This window comes from Diadema antillarum, unplaced genomic scaffold (assembly GCF_040938485.1).
Source record: "Diadema antillarum isolate AM-2024a unplaced genomic scaffold, OU_Dant_1.0 seq00000017_RagTag, whole genome shotgun sequence".
NCBI lineage: Eukaryota > Metazoa > Echinodermata > Echinoidea > Diadematoida > Diadematidae > Diadema > Diadema antillarum.
In genome coordinates, this window is record NW_027271137.1 from 737,054 (window position 1) to 747,984 (window position 10,931).

Genomic DNA, 10,931 nt, shown 5'->3' on the forward strand with positions numbered 1-10,931 from the left:
ATAACATAGACATGTATTCGACTTTACAAAGTAGATAATGGTTAGCAAATACAAAATTATACATGCATACCGGCAAAATACAAAGTTATGTCTGGAGAAAGAAAAAGAAAGAATTGAGAGGTCCACTGAAAAGCATGCTTGTAAGTTGTGAACCACTCAAAGGATTCTTGTGAACATATTTGTTTACAAAGACAGGACAGAACAAGACAGGAGAAACACAACAACATTACATGACTTGACAGAAGGGTATATCAATGAAAGTAATAAAGCACAAAAGAATAATGGAAATAAAGAAAAAAAGGAAATGAAAGGAAAAGCCAACACGCTGAACATCGGGATCGGAAGAGGGAATTGAGGTGCTTCAGAGCTCGAGCAGCTGAGCAAAGTTTGTTCAAATAAGATAATGAAAAAATACACAATGATGAATTCAATTATTGACGATGAACCCTTAGGTTGTAGAGACCAGATAAGTAATATAGGTGCTTTCTCATCAAAGCACCCACTTTATGGTCATACTATAAGATTCAAGATGAATCGTCCAACCCACATTATATATGGGCCCTACCATCTGTGTGTACAGGTTAAGGGTAATTGAGCGGCCTTATGCTTTATGACATTCATTACATATCGGTCAAGTCGGTAAATGAACACTAACCTTATCAAAATATAGATAGTTAAATATGATAATCTTGAAACATATTTTATTATCACTACCATTTATTTGTTTATTAATTCCGTCATTAAAAACAGGGTAGTCTCCTCAGTTTCTCAACTGCCCTCCAGGGGAGCCCTATGTGCAAATACATGATAAGAAACTGGAGTACAATAGACTTTCATAAAAATCACATACAAAGTATATAACACACAAATACAAAACAATACACCCATAAGATAATGACATCGGCATAGTGTATGCCTAGTGTATGCCATATATATAGCGAAAAATTCCTTGTTTGTCTATATATATATATATATATATATATATATATATATACTCTTATGTATATACACATGGATATAATTATCTTAACAATCAAACCAGTTGTCCTGTCTTGGCGGCCACCTGTATAAAGGCCAGCTCGCCGTATCTATAACTAACACATACGGCCATTGAAAATCCTTCCTGATCCCATCGACATAAGTGCCACATTTAAAACCCTGTGCATAGCTGCGAGATGCCACCAGTCTGCTTTCCGCGGCAGATTTCAAAATATATATTGTGGCCAGTCACTCATGCGGAGCCGATCATTTAGAATGTGTTTTTTTTATGCTTTACAGTAGTGCCGTTTACGTTGACGATCATTTCAGTGATTACCACCGATGCATTCATCTGTCATTCAGGCGGAGTAATGAACTCGTATAGCGCTTGCTTGCATGCGAGCTTTAGTATGCAATACAGCGACATGCAAGAAACACTCATTCTTGCATACGTACATTCACACGTAGTGTAAGTATAAAGAGACGCAAGGACTTAAAACGATGTAGGCCTATACAAGATAACGAGTATATTGTAAATGGACGTATATGTGACAAACACACAGACACACAGCAGATAACCAGTTTCCAGTGGTCACCTTTCTATAACGGCCACTCTTTCCGTCACACATGGGTGGCTATTATAGACAGATGTTATACGTTAATAAGCACACGTGAAGGATTTATTCCCCTTTGATATACAAATTAATGTAGTAACGTGGCAATACTACTTGTATGCCTAAAACATCTACAACACCAAACTACAGAATCGTGATTTCTGGTACTTAACTGCTTAATCTTCTTTTGTGTTTTATGTCTTTGTTTTTGTTTTATTACTAGTACTTTGTCCGATAAAAATTTCAGGTTTCTAAAGCAATACAATGGTTAAAAACATAATCTCGTCCTCTATTTTAAGTCACATTGCAGGCACTTTATCCAGTCTAACTTTAACCATCATTTAACCATTATCTAATTAAAAGCGGTCATAAAAATTCCGATTCATATCAGTTGGGTCACATGCATACTATTTTATGTTATACGCCAACTGTGCCATTTCCATGTGAATGTACGTGATGTTAATTGTCATTTTCATTTGGCTGAATATTAGTGATAATGAGAATAATAATGAGTGTGATGGAATATATCTCTTCTCCTATTTCTGACATGGTACGAGCATCTTCAAAAATTTCGTTCCACTTTGGGAAGGAATATGAAATTGAATTCATCACCGTCTAAGATCACGCAACCTTCATGTTCACCTTCGGAGAATGGTTTTCCTCCATCTACGTATACCATCTCGAACTCATCACTAGGTTTTTATTTTTAGCAGACACCATTCAAAAGGCAAAAGGAATATTACCCCTTATGGAACGTCCATGTTTCTAACAGGTCAAGAAAAATGTGTACTCTTCAGTAAAAAAAAAAAAACAAAACAAAAAAAAAACATATTGTGGAATTCTCTTTGCTGTTCTTTATGTCGTGAAATATGAAATATTATTTCTACCCATGAACGGTATTTCTTTTCAATTTTTGTGGGGGGAGAGAGCGCAAAGAAACTGTCACCGAGACGGGCTAATATAACGCTCCAATCTTTGATATCATATTATAGGTTTACATGATGGATTTCCGCTCAATTGCATATTTTGTGTCGCTCAAAGTCATTAACATGCATTCATATTCTTGACCAACGATCGATATCACTCTTTCGGTTTGAGATCCCAGTCAGCGAAATTTATTTCGATACACGTAAATGAATTTATGAACATCAAAATCCATATATCGACATCAGATTCAATAAGAGACATTCTATTTTTCGTTATCCTTTTCAATGTTTTCAAGGCATTCAAATTTGCATTGGTACCTATGTATTCGTTTATATACGTTTTCAAATTTATTGCATTTGATTTGAAAGTTGGTGCATTCACATTAAGAAAGTATCTTAGAGGAGCATCTTTGGGCATTTAATTTAATTTTAGGGAATTCAGTTTAAAAGCATACAGTAGATGCATCCATAAATTCGTGTTTTTTAGGGTTCATTTTCCATGCGGGTGTCTGCCTGTCTCTTTGTCTATGTATACAATTATGTGGTTGTCTTTGTTGTTATTTTTTTTTTGCCTGTAAGATACATATACATTGTAATTGCATATCAGACTTTGTATGCCATACGATTTCAATCATTCTGTCATTATGTACATCACAAGGCAAAAATAGAAATGCCTCTGTAGCGTGCAGGGTGATAATCTGCCACGTGCAACGTGTGGTGCAGTGCTGATAGATTTAAAACGGGAAACGTTAACGGAGTTTTGATGCAAAATGCAAATAACGAAATAAATAACAAACTTCAATGAACAAAATGGATTCGAATGACGATTTCCCGAGGCGACTACAATTTTCGTGGATTTGAATAGTTACATAGTTTAAAATCATATACCTGTAGCGAGGTGGGGAAAAAGGGGGGTTTCTGAATAGATTTAGCATTATGAAGGGAATAATGTAGAGGGTCAGGGATATAGGTATAGGGCAAAGCATAGGGTGAGTGCATAAAGGGGATAAAAGGGAAGAATGAGGTTCAGACAGCGGGCTTGGGGCACGGTACAGGACATTGTAGGAAATCAGACAATTATAATGGAATAAAGAAGGATATTTGAGAGACAGCAGGTTTTTTTAAGGAATAAAGAAATAGATAGGGCAGAGAGGATGTTAGAAGTTCATGTTTGACTAGTAGTTGAGGTGTTTAACGAGAATATTGTGGTAGTGTGAGTTAAATCGGGAATCCTGTTGTAGGAGAAAGTTAAAGGGCTTGTAGCGAAGCTAGGTTTTGTTTTATAAATATTAGGAGGACGGGAGAGTGTCAGATTGGGTTAGAGACGCAGGTATACAGGTGAGAGGAGATCGAGGGTCAAGTTGGGGACAGTTAAGCGGATTGGTTGAAAGGGGGTTGTCAATAATTCAGGTGGGAGAAATTAATTGCGATGATTGGATAATAGAATTGTAGGAGGGATTTAGGGATTAGTATTAAAAGGGAGTAACTGTTGCTACGGGAGAGTTCTAGTGAGATATTTCGACGAGTAATTCTGCCACAGATTTTGCGGAGATTTTAAAAGAGTTTGGCAGGAGATTTCAAGAGGTTTTCGACATGTACTTAGGACAGTTTAAGAATTCTCTCCGAAATTCAGAGAGGGAAAGATGTCGGACATTGCAAAGATGTTGTGAGTTAGGCAGAAAATGGACGCTATCGAGATGTTCGTTGGGCTGTAATGCCTATATAGCTCGTCTGACTGATTATTGGCACGCCGTCCCTCGAACCAGCGAGCGAACGAGAACTTCTAGTAGCGCCGTGGTCCGAACTGTGATCGCCAAACATGGTAGGGACCCGTTTAGAGAATTCGACTTAATAACTGAATTGGCGAGAACTGAACTAAATCGCACTGCCACTGTCCTAAAGGACTCTTCATGTTCATGGGTCGTGTAGTAGGCTACCCATGTGAAATGTTTGTGAGTGCCTGAACTGTTAAATGTTGCACACCCCATCCCCAAGGCCCACTAATGCCCCTGACGAATTGGCGAGGAAGAGACGAGGAATCGGACGTCACAGCTGGATGCCGCATTGTATCGGCTACCGCGAAGTCGTAAGATGCCGGAAAGCCACCGGCGGGAGCAGGACGATGTGACGCAAGGACGACAGCGATAGAGACAGGGAGGAAGCGAGGACGTCAGCCAGAGTAACCAGTGACCGCGGATAATTACCCCCCTGTCCCTGTACCGAAGCTGTATTGCAAGTACTATAACCGAATTTATCTTATATGAATGTCTGCATTCTGAGCTGAAACTGTGTATTCCGTCATTCAAATCATTGTACCTTCGGTGCCGAGTAACAGAGGAGAATTTTCTCTTCTAAATAAAGTAAATGACCGTATGAAATTAGTATGATTTTTTTTTATTGTTGTCCTCAATTGAATTAATTTGTGAATATGTGGCAGGTGAGTTGGCGAGTGCATCAACCCATCCCCACGCGTCTTTACAGACCGGGCGCGAGTCCAGCCTACCCCCTGCTGGGTAGCCCTGCCTAGGACGGTGAGCTGGGTCGGGAGCTGTGAGGGTTAGATACTAAAATACAAAACCAATAGCAATTAATTTATTGTAGTACATGTATCTCAGAACATTTATGCCACAAGTCCTACAAATGTTCTCGCTTTGAGACTTCAATTCTTTTACCTTGTCCAGCGGCTTGGCGATCGTCACAGTAAGACCACCGACACGGATAAGGTTGGGAGGTAACCAGTAACGGTCTGGGGAAGTCCGAAGACGCATCCATGCTTACTAAGAACAGGTCGTGTTCAGAGATGGCATAAAATGGGTGAACTGAAGAACGAAGTCCAACTTTTTTCTCCATCCGTCGGTAAGATGGAAAGTAAGATGTAGAAAGCCACTCCAAGGTGGCCCTGGTGATATCAAAACCATAGTGATATTTCCAGCTGTGTCCCTGTTTTGGTCCAACATTGCCTTAATGTGCATGCCGCACATCCAAGAGTAGTCAGTGACGATAGCATCCATGGAGGCCAGTCTCTCCATCAGTGCTTTGTCGGAAATAATTGAACCGCAATCGTCTACCATTTGATCTAATAGCAAGTCAATCATTTTCATGAATTGGCCAAGAATCCACGTCTCAAAGGCGATGTTGTTGAGTCTGTCAAAATTTCTCTTTGCGATGTCAGGGGAAACAGTGTGATTGAAGATTTCGAAGGAAAACATAGAATACTTTGGGTCCAGAGCCCGATGACCGTAGGCCTTGCCGACCAGAAAACTCACATTATGGTCCCGGTCGACGAGGCTGCGACCTATATGGCTCCCCTCGCCGTAAACTGCAATTCTTTGCCTGGATCAACGACCCAAACAGCATCAGCAGAATCCAGGACAAATCTGAACGTAAATTCATTTTCACTCCCAGTAAGAAGAAGATGCGTGAAATCGTACCTAACCCTGCCACTAAGGAGGAAGCTAATCTCGTGAAGTGTGCCTCGATAGTGAGGAGTCTTTACATATCGAGAGATAATTATTGCTATATTATACAGATATAGGTGGCCGCACTGATATCTGTCCTCTTTAAAGCCCCCGTCACACTAGAGCGGATCGAGCCAAACGAATTCGAAAATTTGGAGGTACACACACATCCGTTGCTCGTCGTTCGTGACACGTTTGACGTATCCGCTGTATCCGGCAGCTGTTCGCAGAGATTCGCAGAGATCCGCCGGAGCCAAATTTTGATTTTGGACATGTCCAAAATCTTGAGCGGATGACAAACGGAATGACGATCCGCTTTGTGTTCGTTTAACATCCGCTGTTGGAAAGTTTTGCTCGCTCTGTGTCCGTTTCTTATTCGTCCGCCGTAAGTCCCAATTCGCCCTGCAAATCTGGATAGCAACACACGTTAAATCATAGTAGAAAAAAAATAACAGAATATTCACAGCACACATGACATTTCACTATACATATCCTGGCTTAATGCCCCTGTCACACTTTGCCGGATAAGGCAAACGCATGGGAACCGAAGGTCGATTTTTGTCATCCGTTGATATCCGTTATGCGTTTCATGTCCCTTTTATCCTTTGGATGGACGTATGTCTTCCGATGATGTTCGTCAGAGCGGCCAGAAAACTTTGTGCATGCACATGTGCATGCACAAAGTTTTTCCTCGCCAAAAACGGATAGCGCGATCCGACCTTTGTCCTATAGTTGCACGTTTTCTCCTGTATCTGTACGGTACTTTGTCGTTTTCCTCGCGTTTCGATCCGCTAGGCCTCCTGTAAAGTCCGTTGCTGCAAAATGCCAACATGGCCCTCCAAAAGTATATTGCCGCCTGAAGGAGGTAAAGCAAGCAACAGCGAAGGCAGATGCGGTCCAAGAAGTGGCAAATTGATCCTGAGAGAAACAGGCAATTTGGTTTGAATGACCAAAGGCGAAACAAATTCGAACTACTTAGCTAAGTCTCCCCGATTTACCATGCAAAATACAATAATGTGTTTCGGGTGAAAAGGTGAGAGGTACATAAAAAAGGAAGCAGAATGCATCATATGTTTCAAGGTCGGAAAGACCATCATCTGGGGGGGGGGGGGGGGCTTCTTACCCCTCTGTGACAGGACAACAAGTCTTTCTGAAAAGCAAGATTTTCAGTCAGTTTGCTATCATGGCTGTTGTAAGATTGTTGTAAATACTACTGCAGAGATCTGAACAAAATTTATGGAAGCATGCATAATTGATACACTGGTTGTCAGTTTTACCAGCAAAAGGGCAGCCTTGATCAGATTCGCTATCATGGGGCAATGAAGTATATTCGATCGGACATTGAATCAACTGAGATAAACTGTTGGACATTCACAGGTTAAAAGTTATGAGTGAACTTTGAGTTGAAGATGAGACAATGAGTAGAAGCCTTGAAAATGAAACCCACGACGTCAAGGTTCAAATAGCATTAGGAAATCTAAATGAGCCATCTTACTGTCCTGTGACTGTGATGCATTTGATTTGACGTATCACAGAAATTGTTTGAGAGAAAATAGAGACTGCTTCAAACCTTCAGTCAATGTCCAAATTTGAAAATTGTATTGCTGACACTGATATTCTGAATGCAGTCAAAATAGTGTTTCATGACTTCAGGATCTTCAAATACAATGGATGAGTTCAATGAAGAGTAATTATGTGCCTTTACTTGAGAAAATCAACGTTCATCAGGCTGTTAATCATTATAAAGAACATCTGAAAAAATCAATCAGAAACAAAAAATATAGAAAGTTAGATTTGTGAAGTAACATCGGGCATGAATGAAAGTGATTTTGTGTAAAGGGAGAAACTTTTGGGTAAATCTGCATGTAAGTGATATTTAGGACCAAAATGAAGAAAGCGGTGTCAAATGTCTAGCAACAAGTCTGTAAAAGTGGAAATTTTCGCGTTGTTGAAATTTTCGCGCATTTCGCGCAACCAGAAACTAGCGCGAAAATAAAAGCACGCGAATATTTTTGCTTGCCATGCGTTCCTGTGCGTGACGTCTTGATTCCGCCAAATTAAAAACACGCGAAACTCTTCTACCCCGGCCAAGCGCGAAAAATTAATAATTAAAAATATCCACTTTTACAGCCTAGCCAACATATTGACAAGGAGGCTAAGTCTTGGCCTTCGATCCTTGTCATAATATTGATGGGAGCTGATATGAGATGTGAAGTGAAGTGCACAGGTAGTAGAAGAAGAAGTGGCCGAATGGTGGACGCTCCAAGATGATGTTATAAATGTATAGCGCGATAGCCGTAACGTCAATGGATGTCTGACGTTCGATGTACGTCTCATGCCGCACCTATTTGTTCCTCATGCGTTTTGTCACGTGGGCAAGCAGTTCATATTCGTTTCTCATTCGTTTGCGCACGTTTCGCTGTCCTATACAAAATCGCCCCAGGTTCGTTGTTTCTTCGTTTGGTTCGGCCCCTATACCGTGCACGTACGCTCCTCTAAAACGGAAACTTTGCACTTTGTCCACCGGATTGACGATTTGAACAACGGATGAACAAAATATCGCCCGTTTTTTGTACGATGGGCCTATCCGGCAAGGTGTGACAAGGGCTTAAGTAATAAATGAATAATCATGATACTAACCGCACTTGCAGTGCTTGCCATCGATAACGTCATTCTAAATCGCAGCTATAAAAGTCAACCTGCATTAGGCATATATAGGGCTTTTTACACTTGTGTTTCTTAACCCCAGACTTTCTCTGACCCAGGACTATCGTTAGTCCCGTACCAATTTTTTCAGCTTTTTACACTCGCCAATTAGTCCCGTACTATCTCTTGTCCGGGGCTAAGGAGAAAACTGACCTTTTTACATTCGTATTTCTTAGCCCCGGACTTTCCAAACCACATGAATATTCATAATTACGCTGTGTACTGTACACGTACACGCACGCACCGGCAGCACTTGATTACCTCGTTTCTGATTGGTCAGTGAGGGTCGGACTTCGTCTCCGTCGCTTAGCCCAGGATTATTTTTTCGTTCTGTTTACACTCACTTGCTTGGCACCGCAATTGCGGTGCTAACCCCTGCTATTTTGCAGGGCCAGATAGTACCGTACTATCGGTGGGGCTAGCCCACTTTGGCAAAAACGAGTGTAAACAGAAAGTGGGCTAAGGATAGTCCCGTACCAACGGTGGGGCTAAGGCCCCCCCCCCCCCCCCCCCCTTAGCCCCACCGTTGGTCCGGGGCTAAGCAAAAATTTACAAGTGTAAAAAGCCCTTATGGGTATCTCCGCATGAAAATTGGGAATTGTGAAAGTTCGACTCCCGTTATCATAAGATGATTAATGTTAATTGGTGAATTTAATGGCTCACCGTGGTGAAAGGACTTCACCTTGTATGCATTGTGTATTGATGTTATTGACAAAACTATGCATTGTATCTCAAAGGTAAGTTTTGATAAATTGTCTCTAAGCCTTAAAACATTGAATCTCCGACGCACATTTTGTGCAATACAACATATTAACACATATCGACAATGTTACTGTGATTTTTCCATTGTTATTGGTGCTGCTGGTGAATATTATTTCCTGTAATTGATTAGTAGGGCCCCACCTTTTATTTATGATACAGAACGCGAACAAGCATGCTAGAAGACATAAGATGAAGAGAGTACTGTCGTGAGGAGACTCTAATTTTTTTCTTCAGTAAGCCTATAGTATTTATTTTGATGTTTTTTGATGATTCTCCCAGTCACTCTTCATGAACATCCAGAAATCCAAGATAATGATGAGCCAAAACCAACACAAAATTTTGACGAATATGCCCAATCGAGCTAAATATCACAATCGAGCTAAAATTATAACACATCATTACATGACACACCCATCAAAATGCTTAAACAGAAAGAGCAAGAGAAGCAGACAAGACCTTGATTGTCCATTCATATATTTTGTTAGCTAAGCGAGTCAAAAGACAACAAGTGACGTTTGCTCCTGACACGCTTGACGTTAGTGAAGGTATAGGCGGAGCATGGATTTTCACCGAAATGGAAGACGTATACATGCTGAGTAGAGTAAAGCACGGTCTGCCCTGAGGGACGCATCCCTAGATATCCACCATGAACAAATTTGAAGCTGCAGTCACCACTGTACTCATATAGCACTTACTACGCTCTATAACTTCTGGTTCTGGAGAAGATGTTTAAAGATTCCTCAATGTGGAGGTGGGGGGGGGGGGCATATGATGTCTTTTTGAACTTTTAAGATCCTGTCGTCCAAATGATGTTATATACCTGCCAAGTTTTAATAGGGAAAATCACTTACAGTGGATTCCCGTTATAACGATGTCCTCCGGACCGGCAGTTTTCTTTCGTTATATCGAAATTTCGTTATAACCGAACAAATAAAAAATAACAAAGCACAGAGTGGATAACGAATTCTTGATTCATTGTAACTAGAATTTCGTTTTAACCGTGTTCGCTGTGATGGGAGTACATTGTATTGGGTTTTAAAGAAGACAAAAATGAGCATATTAGACCAAATTTGGTACCCCAAACCCAGCATGCCCATGGCCCTGATGGGGTCACTCTCTGATCTGCAATGAACAAATCAATTTGAAACTAAATTCACTAATGTAGGCTGATATACGTCATGTACGTACTCATAGCACGATGAATTTTGTTACTTCTGGTTATGGGAAAGAAGTTTTGTTTTTGATTCCTTAAAATGGAGGTTTTGGGGCCTCAGGGATCCCAACAAAAGGAGTTGGCATGGTGCCCAGTTGAATAATACCTGCCAAGTTTGGTAAAAATCTGTCATGAACTTTTCAAGAGCACGACGCTCGACGGCCTCGACGAACGGCGAAAGCTAACAATAATTATAATGATAAGATCTTCTTTATCCAGGGTAGCCTCTCCAGTGGTGCTTATTCTCTACCAGAGGGCCCTGTTACTATCATCA